This window comes from Pinus tabuliformis, chromosome 6 (genome assembly GCF_031772625.1).
Source record: "Pinus tabuliformis cultivar Carrire ecotype Pingquan chromosome 6, CPIR1, whole genome shotgun sequence".
Taxonomy (NCBI): Eukaryota; Viridiplantae; Streptophyta; class Pinopsida; order Pinales; family Pinaceae; genus Pinus; species Pinus tabuliformis.
Window position 1 is genome coordinate 384,180,430 of NC_142292.1, and position 13,796 is coordinate 384,194,225.

Here is a 13,796-nt window from a genome sequence, read left to right on the forward strand (position 1 = left end):
CATGATTGTCTTTAGTTCATGTTTTACTTCAGTTTAGCACATATAGCCATATAAATGTTGATTTTGGAGTCTTGAACGTATAGCCTCATCTATAAAGGCTAATTTTGGATATTTGCATCATGTAATCATCTGTTGGAGTTAATATAAATTTGGATTTCCTTTTAATGTCATTTATATGTCTCATTCTTTCTTTTCTTGCAAAATAATGTGTTATAATATATATATATATATATATATATATATGACGTTTCGGCCGCACATCCATTTTCCAGGGGTCGCGTTTCAGGTCGTCCTCGTTTCGGAAACTTCTAGACGTTTCAGGGTTTTGTGCAACTTATATATATATATACACACACACAAAATAGATGCTTCGCTTCTGACGATGTTTGGAAAATGACGCTTCGCTTACAGAAAACATCCCCCCTCTTTGTCCCCACTTTGTGCAACATTGGTTCAAAGACCCTTGAAAAACCTCGAAGGGAAACCCGTGAGAGGGAGAGATAAATTTTATTTTTTATTAGAGAATTTTACAACATAAAATAACAACAATTAAATCCACTTATCCCCCTTGAAATTTGTGCCCTAAATTTCCTTGGAGTAAGTGCTGTAGCTATTCCTTGAATTCTTGAATTGGTTGCCTTGATTTTTGGGCCCTTCACACTAAAAAAATCAAGAACTCACTCTTAGAAATTTGTGCCAACAGGATTCCTTAAATTTCAAGCCTCAAATTGCCTTGAAAATTGAGCTCTAACAATGTTTAAAAAATAGTGCTCAGTTACCCTCAGATTTTGTGCCTCCTCTTTGCAATAAATGCAACCCAATTGCCTCTAAAATCACACTGCCCTTGCCTCAAATTCTTTGCTTGTTCTCTACCTTGGAATTCGTGTTTCCTAGTTGGTGTCTTTACCATTGTTCCTATTGTACTCCCTTATCTGCTAAACTTATCCTGTGGCTTTTCTCCTCTTCTCCAAATCTCATGAAGAATAAAAAAAATCTGCCTCTTCACTCCCCCTTCTCCTTTTATAAACTCATTAATTACTAAAACCACTAATCCTTGATCTCAATGGCCAAGATTAAATCTTGCCATCTCAAGATCAACGGTTGTGACTTAATCTCTCATTGAGATGACTTAAGTCACTTTTAGAAAAAACCACTTTCTAAAATCACTTAATCCACTCAAACTTTATAAAGTCACTTTTAGTAATTAAATAGAAAATACCACTTTCTAACTTTATAAAATCACTTTATAAATAAAGTTACTTTTTCACAAGGGGTTCACTTTACCACTTTTCTTAGGCTAGGCACAAAGCACTAGGAAACACTTCTTTAGTACCATAAGGGGAATGATGGAAAATGGTAAGTATGTAATATCTTTGACACACAACTTCAATCAAAGCCTCACCAGTAGTGCCCTTCCTAAAACTCTAAGGCCTCAGAGGATGGCCCATTGGACTAGAGTCAAAGAGTAACCTCCCAGGGTAAGTGAGGGAACAAGAATATAGTCAAAGATCGGTCAATCGTCCAATTTTCCCCTTGATCCATATTAGTGTGCTGATAAGATTAAGTGAAAGCACATGATTGCAAAATGTTTAAAGTACTTGTCGATGTATCACCCACCTTCCCTCAAGAAGATAATGGGAGAGAGAAATTTGACTGGATCAAGAAGTGGATGATCTTGGCATCATGTTATATGCTGATCATATAGAGTTGTGGTTTGATTGATTGTCCAAGGAGGAGAAAAGTTTTCTCCTGTGGGTTACCTACTTTTGGTGGGTCACAAGAACCAACCCCTAGTTTATATCCATATTTTTCTCTGTACCTCTAGCCTAATGAAATGTGCTGGTTGTTAAGCCTCTAGATTTGCAAGGAACAAATTTAGGGGTTAACAATGTGTATGAATGACACCCTGTAAACATCGGTCCTATAAACTCGAATAGTTTCTTGTACATTGAAGAATATAATTTGAAGAATGATCTCAATCCCATGTGCCTATCCATTGGGCAATGGAGCCAACATGTATGGAGGCCTGAATAATCGGCTGAAAGGGGGTCTCATCCATACACATGCTCATCTAAAAGTGCAACCTGCAACAACATGTACACTACTTCCAGTGGATGATGTGCTAAAGTTGACATGTGGGAGATAGTTTTCCTGGTCAAATGCTAATGAGGAAAGCACCTGCTAGGCATCAAGGAACCCACCAATGAGGCTAATGGGCACTAAGGTATGAGCACAACTTGCCAACTATGAAAGATGTGCTAGAGTGGAACAACTATCAATATCATCCAATCAAGTTGCAATGACATTTGACCTTCTCAGATGCAAAATGATCGCTAATGAGTCTAACTACCACCAAGGTGCTCAACTTCTAGGCTACTCCCCAGATAAGGTGTTGATTCCGATGATGGGCAACCTTTTGAAAAGAAAAGCACTGTTGATTCCTTTCCCCTGGCATGAAGTGATGATCAGGATGTGTGAATAATATGGCACCATGTCACTAGTGATGGATGAGGGGGGTGATTTACTTAGAATAATGTCTCACTGCATATTGAAGAGACAAGACAAAATGACTGAAGACTCATCCTACTGTCTCTTCAATGCTACCGATCTATCAGACCCAATACTAAATGATTAGTAGTGAATGGTCCTCATCCAAGCTTGACCTAAGCATAAGCTAAAGAAAGGTTGGGTGAAAAATGAGATAGGACTCAAAATTTGGCCCTTAACACACAACGAACAACAATGTTATTGACCTAAATGACTGGAAAGGAAGACAAAACAGCCTTATAAAATGATTTTATCATGCCGGACACATTAAATTGTGCTGATGTGAAGGGAAGTTTTTTAGTGTATGACTAAGTAGGACTGAATAATTGCTAATGTAAAGGAAAAATATGCAAATAAAAGACCCTTTTTGCTGTTCTAAAACACAGAAATCAGTGATGCAGAAATCTCAAAATAACAGTAAAATTCAGTAATAAAAGCTACTACCCAAAACCCAAAGAGTCCATGTTTTTTCCTTTTTCTTTTTCTTTTTTTACTGGAAAGATATTTCAAATGTTGCCATGATCAATCAACATACTTGAATGATTAGTGTAACCATGCAACCAAGTGATTGATTAGACTAGAAAGATCAAGATTGTAATAAATACTATTGAATGGAATCTGGAACTTGGTACGTTAATAATGATCAACATGAAAGTATAAGAGCCAAGGCTCTTCAAAACCTCCTGCAGAAATGCTTCCATCATGTTGAACTCAACTGGAGCACTAGTAATGTTAACATCCAAGCAATTGTTTGTAAGAGGATCTCCTTGATGAATAGAATTTGAATGTGGGATTGTGGAAAACTTGTAAAGAAGATCATCTTCTGGTTGAACCAAAAGTTCCTCCCACTACTGCAATGGTATCTGATCAAATCGTTCTTGAACCATTGTGGGGATAGGCAATGAAAAGGTCTCTTGTCAATCCAATTCCATATTGTTGATTTGTGGCTTTTCCTCTTGATGTTTGTCATCATTGATTGAATGAACCAATAAACCCACTTGAAAATTTGGATTTTCAACTTCATCTTTATGGAACTCTGCATATGACTCAAGTGGTGCAATTACTGGTTCATGATCATTCAAGCGTAAGCTTGCACTGTGCAAAAGTGTTGGATCATGGCCTTTTGAGGTAGCCTAGTGATTCTGCTGAGGTAGCCTAGTGATTCTGCTGATTTCTTTCTGATAAGGTCACCTTAATGGATAACTCGCAATAAATCAATAAAATGTGTTGGTACCTTACTGTTGGCAACTTCCTTCTTCACTTCCTGAGGTGCTCTACTTGGTGGATCCAAAAACTTGGATTGGGCAGCTTGCCCCTTTGTAATGTTCCAAAATAGGAAAGATAGTGATATGCAAACAAATAACAAATTTTCACCACAAAAATTTCAAAACAATTAGAACACACCCATAATAATCAGAAATATGGAAGCAACTAAGCCATTTTATTATAAACTGGTGCAAGAGTACAAAATATGGAAGGAATGCACCTGGGCTTGCCTCAAAGGCAAGTAGAGCAAAGCCCAGAAGCAATGACAATCCAATTGCTGCACTGCGCAGTCCCCAGTAATTCTCCAATGTCTGTTGCAAATCTATGGCTGGAAACCCCTCCTCCGGTGCTTAGAAAATTTTGAAAATTTATTTCTAGGCTCCTTGGGCAAAACCCACAAAAACCCAGAAATGTTTTGGCCTAGTTTTGACCTTCCAAAATTGACCCCCAAAAGGCCCTATGCCCTCCAAAACTGCTGAAGCACACTAGCAGTCAAAACACCAACAAAATCCTCCCTAAACACTCCGGAAAGGTAGCAATCACCTCCACAAATGCTTCTCTTATTTCTCCCGACAAGGAACAGCTCCAAAGGCTGAGTCTCCACTACACACGTGTACCCAATCTTTCCCTTCTGCGTTGGCCCAGGAAGTGCGAAATTCCCACTGAACAAAAGCTCTCTCCTCCAGCCCACAAACTCACCTAAATGGCAAGAAAACACCAGAGCTTCTCTCTCAAAATTTTTCTCGACAAAAGCTCCCCAGAAGAATGCAAAGATCCCAACTCGGTTTCTCCTACTGCATCCTCCAGAAATACGCACCACCTGGAGACACTGAATACAAATGCTGGAAACCACACTGAAAATCACCTCCGGAAGATTATGGATGAACGTCTCTAGGGTGGCACTCAAAGTCCCTCGAAGAAAGGGTGAGTTGTCTACTTGGAAAACTCTTGCTAAACAACAAATGACCCGGCTAAGCAGCTCGAGCAACTGAGAAGAAATTCGATATGCCAAATATGCTCAAATGTGGAGTGCTGCCTTCCTTTTATAGATTTCGTGGAGCCTTTTTCCCTCCTTCATGGGTACCTCACTAGACCTTCGATTTTCCCTTTCATGCAATTCGACCCATTGGGTTAGGGAGTGTGTATTTCCTTGGTGGGTGGCCCCCCACATGCTAATAACAAATCAAAATAACTTATCTCTAACTCCTAAGTTTTCTAAATAAAATTGAATGGGCCCCATCTACTCCAAAATTGGCCCCAAAATGTAGAAATTATTCTTGTTCCAAAATAATTTAGGAAGGGACATTACAGTCCTCCCCTCCCAAATGTTGCTTGTCCCCAAGCAACTTCAATGCTGGATGCTCAATTATATGCTCGCCCTCTCAAGTATCATCCTCATCTGGCAAGCTCTTTGGACACACTAAGTATTCTCTAATTATTTTGCGTTTGAGCTTCCTTTCCCTTGTCTCCAAAATGGCTTCCGGTTCCAAAACCAGATGTCCCTCATCATCAAGTGGAGGCAATTCCACAACTGCTATAACTTGTTGCCCCAACACCCTCTTGAGGCATGAAACATGGAAAATATTGTGGATCTTGCATCCTGGTGGTAGCTCCAACTCATAAGCTACCTTTCCAACTCACCTGATCACCTTATAAGGCCCGTAAAATCGTGGTTGCAGTTTTTCGGCCCCCTTCCGTTTCAGAGTGGACTGTCGATACGGCTACAATCAAAGGTAGAAGAAGTCCCCTTCCTCAAAATGCCTCTCGACCCAATGCCTGTCAACATATATCTTCTGTTGATTCTGAACTGCTGCAAATTATCCTTAAGAGCCTTGAGGATGTCATGGCTCTCTAGGATCCAATCTTTGGCCTTTGGGGCCTGTCTGTCTCCAAACACAATGTTAGCAAAAGGTAAAGCATCATAACCATATAAAGCATGGAAAGGAGTCATACTAATGGACATATGATGGGTGGTGTTATAGCAGTACTCTCCCAAGTGCCGCCATGGAATCCATGCCCTTTGCTGCCTTGACACATAATTCTTAAGATAACCTTCTAGCCATTTATTTTCCCTCTTTGTCTAGCCGTTGGTTTGTGGATGGTAACTGGTGCTCGGGGTAAGCTCAGTGCCCACTAGCTTGAAAAGCTCTTGCTAGAATCCCCCCATAAATCGGCTGTCCCGATCACTGACTATAGTCTTAGGGAGTTCGTGTAGGCAGAAGACCTCCCTAAAGAACAACTCTGCCACCTGAGAAGCTGAATACCGTGTCAGAATGGCAAAGAAATGTGCGAACTTGGTCAGCCAGTCGACCACCACAAAAATGCAATCCTTCCCCTGCATCGAGGGAAGCCTCGTGATGAAGTCCATAGAGATACTCTCCCATTTCCCCTCAGGAATGGGGAGAGGCTGCAACAATCCTACTGGATGGGTCAACTCCCCCTTGTTCCTTTGACAAGCCTCACACTCCTGCACATATCTCAATACGTCCCCCTTGAGGCCCTTCCAAGTGAAGCGCTCTCTCACTGCCATGTAGGTCTTTCTGAATCCTTGGTGCCTAGACAAAGGGGAATCATGAGCTGCACGAAGGATACGCTCCCTCAACTGTGACCCCAAAACTAAAAATATGTGCCCCTTGTAGTATATAACCTCATCCATCACCTTGTAACACTCATCTGCATAACTGCTCTCCAAGGTCTTGCATGCCCGACGATCCTTGGAGTACTCCACCAATAGCTGCGCCTTCCAGTCATGGCAAATGCTCATCAGTGAAAGCCCTACAGGCCTCCTAGATAGTGCATCGGCTACCACATTGTGCTTCCCCCGCACATACTCAGTATCAAAATAATAAGCCTGCACCTTGCTAACCCATCTCTGCTGTCTGTCTTTGAGGCCATGTTGCCCCATGAAGTGGCGAAGACTGTTGTGATCTGTCTTCACCCGAAATCGGTTACCCACTGAATACTGTCGAAACTTGGCCAATGTATGCATTATGGCCAACATCTCCTGGTCGTATATGGAATACGACCTCTCATGAGGTAGGAGCTTCTGACTCTCGAAAGCAATGGGGTGCCCACCTTGGGACAAAACTGCCCCAATACCCTAACTCGATGCATCACACTCCAATGTGAAGGGCTGTGTGAAGTCTAGAAGTGCTAATACTGGGAAACGACTCATCACCTCCTTGAGGCGATCGAATGCTGTCTGAGCTCCATATGTCCATGTAAAAGCCCCCTTCTTAGTCAGATCAGTGAGGGGTGCTGCCAACTATGAGAAGCCCTTAACGAACTTCCGGTAGTAAGTACAGATGCCCAAGAATCCTCTCAGCGCTGTCACATCCCTAGGCACTAGCAAATCTCGAATGGACCTGATCTTCTCCTTGTGCACCTTGACCCCATCTGCGCCTATGATGTGTCCCAAGTAGAGCATCTTCGTCAGCCCAAACTCGCACTTGGACATCTTGGCGTAGAACTATTGCTCCTCCAAGATATGTAACACCGCCTCTAGATGCTGCAAGTGCTCCTCCCATGTCCTGCTGTAAATCAAGATATCATCAAAGAATACTAGCACAAATCTCCTTAGTTGACCTCTGAACACATTGTTCATGCATGACTGAAAGGTAGTAGGTGTGTTGGTCAACCCAAAAGGCATGACCAAGAACTCGAAGTGCCCATAATGACATCTGAAAGCTGTCTTCGGAATATCCTGCTCCCTCACCCGAATCTGATGATACCCAAACCACAAGTCTATCTTAGAGAAGTATTTGGCTCCTCTAAGCTCATCGATCAACTCATGAATACGTGGAATGGGATACTGGTTCTTCAATGTCTTCTTGTTGAGAGCTCTGTAGTCAATGCACATGCGAAGAGTCCCATCCTTCTTCTTCACCAGCACGACTGAAGAAGCGAATGGACTGGAACTCGTTTTGATGTTGCCCAATGCCAATAGCTCCTTGATGACCCTCTCATTCTCATCCTTATAGGCTTTTGGATGCCTATAGGGTGTATTGATGATTGCATGCACGCTAGGCTTCAACTCTATAGTGTGTTCAAACCCCCTGTCAGGTGGCTGCCTTGGTGGTATATCTCCAAAAACTACTGAATATCTGTCCAGTATCGCTTGTATGTTTGGATGTGGTGGCTTGGCCCGTCCCCCAGCCTCTGAAATCCTCAGCTCTACTACCCATGCTATGTCCCCATGTCTCAAATCGACCTCCATCCTGTGGGTCGAAACCGTCTGTGGAGGATATGAGTGCATGCCCCAAAGAACCACTAGTTTACCATCCGACTCGGTAAACTCCATCACTAGTTGCCTCCAATCGGTGGTAACTCGGCCAAGGGAATACAACCATTGGACACCCATCACCACATTGGTGTCTGGTACGTCCACCATAAAGAAATGATTTGTCATCGAATAGTTCCCCATGGTCACTGTCAAAGTGGGAACATATTGAGTGCACTGCATAGTTTTGTCTCCTAGTACCAGAACTAAAAACCCCTCAAACTCTACAGTGGTGATGCCTCTCCTCTGGACCATCTGAGCATCAATAAAATTGTGGGTGGCCCCACTGTCTACTAAGATTGAGACACACTGTCCCTGCACTATGCCTTTGATCTTCATGGTCAAAAATTTGGTAACCCTGAACAAAGAGGCTAGGGCTCCCCCAGATGGTGCAAAAGGTGCCCCCCCATGTGGTGGCGGTTGTGGTGGCCCCCTCTCTGCCGGATCCAAGCTTTCTCCCCCACCAAGCTCCAACTCCACCTCATCTTGTCAAAGAAAACCTCGATATAATTGGCCTTGCCTGTTGTGCACCGATTGCCCGGTGCCCATGGCTCCCATCATGTGAAACACAACTTCCTCCTCCTGAGGTCTTTCTTGGTCTCATCGTTTAGCTGCCCTCGCCCTTGGGCTACTCTCTGTACTGGGGGTTCTCTAGTGTCACTCCCCTTCTAAGGCTAGGGAGTGCGTGGTGGAAAGGGTGCCCGGGTCTTGGGGATGGCCCCCTACAAGTCTCTCGTACAAGTCACGACCTCCAACAGAGTAGGGGTCTGCATGACTTCACCAGTCCACGCAGTGGCAACATCAGCCCCTCCACAAATGTGTATACTCGCCTAACATCTGACAAATCTGGTACCATGACTGAGACCAAGGTTACTTGGGAGCGGGAGCGACATTTTCAGAATCTCCCGGTTTGGGAGCGAACCCTGGAGCGTTTTTTATATAATATATATATTTTTTATATTTTGATGCATATATGTCAACAATAACATGTAGAATGATGAATTAGATATAAAAAACATAAAAACCATAGATTGAATCATATAACAACAATCATCTAGAAGTTATAATCTTCATCAACCACGTCCACAAGTTAGTAACATACAACATATTGAGTCTCATGAATTATGATTCATCAATCTTAAAGTTTCAAGCTTTCAAAATTCAATATATAACATTTATCATCATTGATCACGAAAGTTGTACTTGTAAGATAATCACGAAAGTTGTACTTGTAAGTTAAGTGTAACCATTACAACAAATAATATCTAACATGAAATGAAATGTTATAAAATGAAATGAAATGAAAAAAAATTCAACTTTCACGAAGCGTCATATTCATAATTCATTACCAATGAGTTATAATTGCCAACTTCAAACTTCAAACTTAAATTGTCATATATTCTTTACAAAAAATATCATAATAAATATGAAAGAGTCAACAGTTGTAAAAATTACTAGAAACTAGAAAAGGCAAGTAAATCTATCATCTACATCTTCCTCTTGCCACCACGAATAATGTCTAATTTTTGAGCAGGTCGTGGTGGTCTTTTAGGAGTCTCCTCCTGCACAGTCCCTCGACTAGAAACAGAAGGCACATGCCCTCCACGTGAGGATGCACATGGAGGCGGAGACAGCAAAGGGACAAGACTTGGAACTCGATGACTGCTACTGGATGGTGGGGGTGGCATGGTTGTTGCTTCATCTTCCTCTGTCATAAGTTCTGCTTCCAGATCTTCAAGATGTATAGTGCCATCCTCCAAATTATCGTCCTCTAGGTGGTTTTCCCAAATTTTATATGTTGGATCCTCATAAGCCCGATCACAGTAATAACTCAACAACCTCAAGTTGTAGTGCACATAAACCAAGCTTTTTGCTCGGTTTTCATTGAGTTTGTTTCTTCTCACATTATGTATGAAGCTATAGGTTCTCCAACACCTCTTTGCAGAAAAAGTATTTACAACTTGTGAGAGAACTTTTTTTGCCAATTTTGGTAAAAGTCCCATACCGCCATATGCTTCCCACCATGTGAAAGCATCAAATCTGTTTCTATCTTCCATTACATGCAAAGAACCAAACAAACCAGTGCAACTGAAGTATCTGCCTAATTCAAGACACAAATTAGCACATTCCTCCCTGCCAGGTACCAACTTGTCTAATGCTTCCACATATTTTGTAGCTACCTCTAGATCCATATGGGGTTTGACCCTCACCCCACCCTTAGGTGCAGGTTGGCCCAACCAAGTTGGAGAGTAGTATTTTGGCATAAGGATACATGCCAAGGCATGTAGTGGAACATTAAGTTTATTCCACCGTGTAGACACACAATTGTGAATCAATGTATACAAGTTGGGATCATCTTTTTGAACAATATCTTTTATTTGCCCCAACATGGTATCCATCTGCTCATACACCTCCCCAATCACTGGTTTATCTGTATTTGCAAAACGAATCATGTGATAAATGGGCTTGGTGAATTCCAATACTTGCCTCACATGTGCCCAAAACTGACCATCAAGAGTGGTCTCCTCCACCTGTTCAAAACCTTGCCTGTCAGCTGCATTTGTAGCCCTTTCCTTTAATACCTGCCAGTGTGGACTTGATACCATGCTAGCCAATGACTCTCTTACCTTCAAAAGGCGCCTGAAGGTGAGGTAATAGCTAGCAAATCTAGTCTTCACAATCTTCAACAACTCCAATCTTGAGTGACTGCGGAAAAGCCCATGGGTATTGCTATGATTTGTAATAAATTTTATTATTTTTTTGCCTCTCTTGTACAAATCACCAATCCATTTGTATTGTTGGTTTTTGTTCTTAACAATATCATGAATCAAAAGGTTCATTGTGTGAACCGAACACCCAGACCAAAATATGTTCGGGTACTTATCCTCAATAATTGCCTCCGCTGCCTTACAATTAGCAGCATTATCAGTGATGACTTGGATGACATTGTATGGCCTAATACGTTCAATTGTTTCAAGTAATGGTTCTGCAATGTTGATGCCGACCTTGAACTTGTCTGAGTAATCATATGCTGAAAGAAAGATGGCACCACTAACAGACACAACAAGAACACTTATCAATGGCTTTCCTTTTACATTTGTCCGTCCATCAGATACAATGGACATCCCATGCTCAGACCATGAATTTGTCATTCTACTCAAAGAATGTGATATTTTTTCTTTTTCATGATCAAGTCCAACAGTTCTAGCCTTGTCATACCCAATGCTCTTGTATCCTTTAGGGGCATCATTATGGTAGAAACCATTTCATGCCAATAAAGTGAGCAGAGGACATTGAATGGTATCCCACATGCATAGAGAAACCTGTAAACTTTTGAATCCACATCATTCCTACACCCTTCATCAAGGAAATTTGATATGGTTCTACGCCTTAAAGAGAAGTTTGGTGACCCTGTGCCTCCATATCCACTTCCAAAGGAGGATGTTGAAGGAGTTCTTTGTGCATGTGATTGTAAGCTTGGTTCAAAGAAACCCTTTGATCTTTTAGATTTGTATTGGACTTCCTCCTCTTCCCTTATGTATTTGGCTCTCTCTGTTGCTGACACACCTGTACAAGTTTTGATTCCTATTTTTTTATCTCCATCCCATGGCTTTTTCGCGCAGAGGTGCTTTCTGGTATGGGTGTATGAACCTCTGTAATTATTGTTGCAATGGGGGCAGTGAAATTTTGTGGTTCCACCCCCTTTCCCTGCTTCAGGCCTAGTAACATATTTCCACAATGGGGTTAGGTCTTGTTTAGTTTTTTGAGCTGAATCATGTTCACTCTCCTCCAACTCCTCCTCACCAAGGTACTCCTCTCTGGGGTTTTCATCAAATCCACTATAACCCACTTCTTCATCCCCTTCTTCATGTTCATCCCTCCTTTTTCTACTCCCCAACACCATAATAACCAAGAAAGGAACCAAGAAGAAGAAAATGCCAAGAAATATAACCATGATGTTTGAAATTTGAAGTTTTGAATCTGCAAAAAAATGGAATGGGAAATAGAGAAAAAAAATTATTTATTTATTTAGCAATGAACATATTTTTTTTTGCTAGATTAGAGTGTAGATCCTACCTCTTTGGCCTCCAATCTCCCCTTGCAAGCTCTTCAAACTCCTCCAAGCTCCTCTCCTTGCTCCAAACTCTCTCTTGCTCTCCAAACTCTCTTGCTCTCTCTCACTCTCTCTCACTTAGGATGAAGTGAATAATGAGAGGGGAGAGGGTTTATTTATTCCCCCCCTTCCCTTCCTCCCTTTTTTCCCTATCCTCCCCTTCCCTCTCTCCACGCATTGTCGGCTCTCTCTCACCGCGCGGGTGTCATTCTCCGCCGGTCGGGAGCGATTTTTCCAAATGGGGAGTGGTTAGGAGCGATCGCTCCCCGACTGCTCCCCGGTTGGAAAAATCACTCCTGGAGCGATGCTCTCTCGTCAATCCCAAAAAAAACAGGGAGCATTTTTTTGGGGTCGAGAGCGTGCTCATGACCTGCACCTGAGTCGCTCCCGACCAGAGCACGGATTGGGAGCAGGATCGAGGGAGGGCGGGCGCTTTCCCGCAACCTTGACTGAGACCCTCAGGAACTCTGAAATATAATGCTCTGGATGTCCTGTTTTCTTGCGCTGGGTCAATTCCCTAAGTGAGCCTTCGGATCCCTCTGATCAAAATGCTCCACTACTCTCTGTGTGAAATCCTCATAGGAGGTCACACTGGCATGCCTCAGAGTGGACAAGCCATGAAACTACCAGTCGTGTGCCTCCCCCTCCAAATGCAAAGTGGCCATTTTAATGGCCTCTACCTCCGTCATCTTGTTGAGCTGGAAATAGGTGTCCAACTTCTCCACCCAAGCACGTGTTGTGCACTTGGTAGTGCCATCATATGTGGGGAAGTACATCTTCCCAATGGTGCGTTGTAGCTCATAGTTCTACGTACCATGGCTTCCATAGCTCCTCCCCTTCTCATTCTGCTTGAGCTGGCAAAAGTCTCTAAAAGATAGTGCTTCTCTGAAGTCTGCTCCCATGGACTGCCACTCCCTGAAATGCTCTCCCATAGGCGATTGATCATCAACTCCTCCTGGTTCACCTTGTGCCAAGGGTAGAAAAGAAGGTAGTGTTGCTCTAGTTGGTCCACTAGAGGATGGTGGTTGCGCAATAGGTGAAGGGTGGTCAAACTACTGAGAGGCTCTTGAAGTCTCTCCAAATAGAAAATCCCGGTGAGTGCTTCGCTCCCAGTTCTGCATTTTGATCTCATCTAACATCTCCTTCTGCCCTTTTGCCAAATCGCTCAGAGCCTTCAAGAGACTGTCAAAGGCAATCTCCTCTCTGCTCTTGGGCTCCCCCATGTCTTCTGCTACCACCGCCTTCCCACGGTCCTCCATGTCTAGAGTGATCTCTAGCTCCCTCTCCCTGCTCTGGTACCTTTGCCTCCTGAGGGTAACGTTCTATTGGTCCTCCTCACTCATAGGAAAATCCCCCACAGCTAGGCCAAGATCTAAGCTCTGATACCACTGTAATGTTACAAATTTTCATCATAGAAATTTCAAAACAATTAGAACACACCCATAATAATCAGAAATATGGAAGCAACTGAGCCATTTTATTATAAACCAATGCAAGAGTACAAAATATGGAAGGAATGCACCTGGGCTTGCCTCAAAGGAAAGCAGAGCAAAGCCCAGGTGAAACAATGATAATCCAGAGCTACAAACA

At 42.6% G+C, this 13,796-nt stretch overlaps 1 protein-coding gene across 5 annotated transcripts in view; it reads left to right on the forward strand.

Annotated features, from left to right (window-relative positions):
- LOC149258927 (tryptophan--tRNA ligase, chloroplastic/mitochondrial-like) overlaps window positions 1–13,796 on the forward strand; it is a 333,508-nt gene that overhangs the window by 146,473 nt on the left and 173,239 nt on the right. The window lies entirely within an intron of this gene.